This window comes from Elephantulus edwardii, unplaced genomic scaffold, assembly GCF_000299155.1.
Source record: "Elephantulus edwardii isolate Elephantulus edwardi_28Jun2011 unplaced genomic scaffold, EleEdw1.0 scaffold00070, whole genome shotgun sequence".
Taxonomy (NCBI): domain Eukaryota; kingdom Metazoa; phylum Chordata; class Mammalia; order Macroscelidea; family Macroscelididae; genus Elephantulus; species Elephantulus edwardii.
The window spans coordinates 8791633-8797032 of record NW_006399820.1 but is presented as its reverse complement, the minus strand read 5'-3'; the positions used below and the strand labels follow the sequence as shown (position 1 = coordinate 8797032).

The 5400-nt window shown below is 40.6% G+C and overlaps 1 pseudogene; it reads left to right on the top strand.

Moving 5' to 3' along the window:
* Window positions 1-2911: 2911 nt before the first annotated feature.
* LOC102856465 lies at window positions 2912-4255 on the top strand (annotated as a pseudogene).
* The last annotated feature ends 1145 nt before the right edge of the window (window positions 4256-5400 follow it).

The following is a 5400-nucleotide window of genomic DNA, read 5'->3' as shown; positions in this document are numbered from 1 at the left end:
GCCACCTAATAACAGCAACAGTCAAGTAGCTTATTAAAGGGAGTGGCAGCCACTTCCTAAACAACATGCCTCCAGAAACTCTATGAACTTTGATAAATGTCGATATTTGTAGGGGGGTTCCAGGCCTTTTGTTCATAGGGTAGCTATGAGTCATGCTGGACTCAAAGGCCATCATCAACAACAACAACAACAACAACAACTCCCCAGTAAAGCCTTTTACTCTACAAGTAGATGTAAACTCTGTAATTTTTTCCTCACTGTGAGAGATGACACATTGATTTAACTTTGCAGTGTCTCAGATGAGACCAGTGTGAGGTCTGTTTCTTAATGTAGGAGAGGTACAACTGAATTCAAGCATGTTACCAAAAAATAAACAAAACAGAGGAAAAGACTTGTTTAAAAGAAGAATTTTACAGCAAGACAGGCAATAAGACTTGAAAACCACAATTATCTTAGCTGTCAGAGTCAATTTCTTAAAGCCCAAAGCCAGAGAGTTTACTGAAACTAATGAGGGCAAACTTTTCCTAGTTAACAATGTTGCTAGGGGCAATTCCTGCAGATTGGCTAGGAGCAGGAAATGAGTCCTATTGTGCAAGGTGAAGGAGAGCTAGCCTCTTCCTGGGTTATGCCTTTCCACAATGTTAGATAAACTCTCTGCTTTTTTTCTACTCTGTCAGTCCAAAATGAGTTTATCAGCACCAGAAGAACCTTTGACCATCATTCCTTGTCTGACAATATGGTTCAAACAGGAACAATGTGAGTTATGTTCCTAAAAGTATTTGGCCATGAAGAGTTTCTAGTACTTAGTAAGATAATATTTATTTATTTAAGAGGATGAAAGAAAAAAAAATGTATTCTTTCACATAATTCTTTAAGTAATGGCTACACAGCTGATTAATATAATTAATGCCCTATGATTTTCCCCTGCTCACCCTTACCTCTCTGTTTCCATCCCTTCCCCCCTTGGGTCGCCATACAGATTTTACTATTTATCCTTCTGTTTTTACAGTAATAGTCCTATGCTTTTGAGTCTTACTGGAGAGGAGTGTTGAGCATTCTCTGGGCTACCAGGAGAACAAATAGGTCTGACCCATAGAGAGTGAAACCAAGTTGCTCCCTGGAGACAAGGATTTTGAAACTCTGTCTTACATACTTTGGACATGGGGTCAGGAGGGACTAGTCCTTGGAGAAGGACATCATGCTTAGAAGGATGGAAGGACAGTGCAGGAGAGGAAGACCGAGGATGAGATAGATTGAGTCAGTGACTAGAGAAATTGGGATTAGGTCTGTCAGAGATGATGAGATTGGCTCAGGGTAGGGCAGAATTCAGAGCTATTGGACATAGGATTGCGATGAGCCACAGGCAACTTGATGGCACATAACAACAACAGCAACAGTAACATGCAGTATTTTATCCTATGAGTCTGAGTTGGTTTACTCAACATAATGCCCTCCAGTCTCTCCCAAATTATGTAGTAATTTTCAAAATTTCTCCTCCTAAGTGCTGCGTAGTATTCTATTGTGTGAATGTACCACAGTTTCTCAATCCATTCAGTTGTGGTTGGACAGTTGAGCTGTTCCCATGTTTTTTGTGATGGTGAATAATATTGCAATGAACATTGGTGTACACATCTTCATTTGGTCTCAGTTCTAATTTCCTTGGAGTGGAATATCCGGATCATATTCTATGTTCAGCTTTTTAAGAAAATGCCAAACTGCCTTATAGAGCAGTTGTAGCATTTTACAATCCCACCAACAGTGTATGATAATTTTTATCTCTCCACATCATCTCAAACATTTATTACTTGCAGTTCTACTAAACTTTGCCACTGCTATTGTGGTGAGATGGTATCTCATCGTGGTTTTGATTTGCATCTCTTATTGCCAGTGATTTTGAGCATTTTTTTTTCATGTGTCTGTTGGCTATCCGAATGTCGTCCTCTGTGAAAAATCTTTCCATGTTTCTTGTCCATTTTGTAATTGTGTTATCAGTCTTTTTCTTTTGGAGGCCTATGAATGAGTATTCGATAAAATTTTGTCATGAGACCCTTGTCTGAGATAGTATTGCCAAATTCTTTATCCCAGCCAGTTTCTTTTCACCTTATTGGAAAGGTTTTGATACACACAGGGATTTAATCTTTAGAAGCTCTCAATCATCAATTTTATCCTCTTCTGATTATGCGTTTCTGACTGTATTTGACATCTTCTTTTTATCATAGGTAAGGTCTTCTAAACTTGGTTCCAGTTTGTCTCTTATAGTGTGAATGGTTTTGGCTTTATGGCTAGGTCTCTAATCCATTTTGAATTGACTTCTGCTTATTGTGAGAGGTGTGGATCCTGCTTCAGCTTTCTGGAGGTAGCAGACCAGTTTTGCCAGCACCATTTATTTGTTGAAGAGGTTCTCATTTCCTCATTTGATAGATTTTATTTCCTTGGTGAGTATCAGTGGACCATAGATAGATGGGTTAATTTTTAGGTTCTCTATTCTGTTCCATTGGTTTATGTATCTGTCATTGTACCAGTACCATGAAGTTTTTGTTATTATAGCTGTATAGCAGGTTTTGAGATCAGGCAGTGCTATGCTTCTCACTTCATTCTTGTTTATCAGAAGTTCTTTATTATTCAGGGTCTCTTTACTCTCCAAAGAAACTTGAGAATTGCTCTTTTGATCTTGAAAATGAATTTGGGCCTTCATTGCTGCTGCCAACAGACAGAGGCAGCCCGCCGTCAGCAGACAGAGGCAGCCCACGGGGGTCCCCTCAGTCCACATGGCCGCTGTGGAGCAGGCTGGAGTTGGCACAGCCGGGACAGGCACAGTGGAGAGCCCTGGGGGCAATGGTGGAGTAGGGTCTTGGCTGGGATCCCTTTCCTCCTCTCGCCATGGGTAGCTACAGGTAGAGCTGTGCAGCCAATGTGCATTCCTCCATCCTATGCTGACCTTTGCTATGAGTCGTCTATGATTCAATGGCTCAATGACACTTAACAACAACATAGAAGAGCTCTGTTGGCCTAGTGGATAGAAAGTTATGCTATTAAGCCAAAGGGGGGTGATTTTAATCTGCAGCTCTCAGGCCTGGTTTTAATTGTTTTTGATCAAACATCCTTCTAAGTAGTATAGCACTGGTATGTCCACCTCCTTTACAGAGGTAACTCATGGCTACTGAGATGCTAACCACTGTGGTACTGATGTGTCACACGTGATAATGGTTATCTATGATGGACAATGTTTGGTGGAACGTCCCAATTAAAACAAGCTTGGAAGCAGGTGTGGCATCCACTTCCGAAATAGCTTGCCTCTAGAAACTCTATGAATTTGGAGAAATGATGAAAGTTATACAGTTGTTCAGGTCTTTCGTTCATAGGGTCGCTATGAATCATCTGTGACTCTACGGCAGTTAATAACAACAACATGCTGACCTTGGTAAAGCTGCCAGAGATATTTTCAATAAAGAATTTGGGTTTTGGTTGGTAAAGTGAGATGTAAAAACAAAGTCATGCAGTGGAATGGAATGCTCAATATCTGGTCATCTAATACAGACACTGGTAAAGTTACTGGGACTTTGGAGACCAAATATAAATGGTATGAGTGTGGGCTGACTTTTACAGGAAAATGGAGCACTGATAATACTCTGGGAACAGAAATTGCAATTGAAGACCAGATATGCTAAGGTTTGAAATTGACGTTGGGGGTATGTGGTCAAATCAAGTCTTCTTACAGGAAGTGTCCATAAACCTTGGTTGTGATGTTAACTTTGACTTTGCTGGACTTGTAATTCATGGGTCAGCTGTCTTTGGTTATGAGGGCTGGCTTGCCATATACCAAATGACCTTTGATAGTGCCAAATCAAAACTGACAAGGAATAACTTTCCTGTGGGCTATAGGACTGGAGACTTCAGTTACACACTAATGTCAATGATGGGATAAAATTTGGAGGATCAGTTTATCAGAAAGGATGTGAAACTCTTGACACTTCAGCCAACCTGGCTTGAACATCATGTACCAACTGTACTTGCTTTGGTATTGCTTCTAAATATCAGTTGGATCCCACCACTTCCACGTCTGCAAAATTCAACAACTCTAGTTTAATTGAAGTGAGCTACACTTAGATTCTGAGGCCTGGTGTGAAGCTTACACTGTCAGCTCTGGTAGACAGGAAGAGCATTATGCTATGAAGGCCACAAACTTGAGCTTGCCCTAGAGTTAGATCTGAGAATGGATATCACAAGATTTGGCCTTAATACCTTTCCATTGTGACTAGCAGGTTTTCCCCACTCTCCTCGTGAAGGTGACCAAAACAAAGGATGATCTAAACAAGAGCTGTATTTTAAATATTTAGACAATTAGACAGTTACTTGTTTCTAGCAGAATTGGTTGTCTTTCTAGTTATCAATGCTGCAGCCATGCAGTCACCTATACAGTATTTAAATGTATTTAAATTTGGACAATGACTAGGATGACAGAAGAAGAACAGATGCCTTCAAGTTGTGGTGCTTGAGAAGAGTCTTGAACATACCATGGACTGCCAAGAATATAAATAGGTCTGCCATGGAGAGAGTGAAACCAAGTCTCTCTTTGAAGGCTGGGATTTTGAAGCTCTGCCTCACTTACTTTGGGCACATGACCAGGAGAGATCAGTCCTTGGAGAAGGACATCATGCTTGGAATGGTGGACAGACAATGCAGGAAAGGAAGTCCCCGGATGAGATTGGTTGATACAGTGACTGGGGCGATGGGCATTGGTGTGTCAGAATTAGTGAGACTGGCTCAGGACAGGGAAGGGTTCAGAGCTGCTCTACTTAGGGTTGCTAGTCAATGCAAGCAACTCAACCATTAACATTCCATGACAGGTTTGAAAGCAGGAGTGGCATCCACTTTCTAAACAACTTGTCTCCGGAAACTCTATGAACTTTGATTAAAATGTCCATAGTTGAAGAGGGGCTTCAGGCCTTTTGTTCGTAGGGTCTCTAAGATTCATGCTCGACTCGAAGGCAATCAACAACAACAATAACAACTGTTAAATGTGCTACCTATCAATAATGAAATAGATCTTTATGAAAACTGTAAGAAAAAAAGAAAGAAAGAAAATGAATTTGATATCTGTATTGAGATTGCATTAAACATGTAGATTGCTTTTAGTAGCATTGTTTTATTTCACTATATTGAGTATTCCTGTATGTCCTTCATTGACTATGAAAAGACATTTGACTGTGTGGATCACAACAAACTGTGGGTAACCTTGAGGAAAATGGGAATCTCAGAACACTTGATTGTGCTCAGGCAAAACCTATACTTGGACCAGGAGACAGCTAGCTGTCAGAGCAGAGCAAGAAAATGCTGCACAATTCAAAATCAGGAAAAGAGTACATCGGGGATGCATCCTGTCTCCACACGTTTTCAATC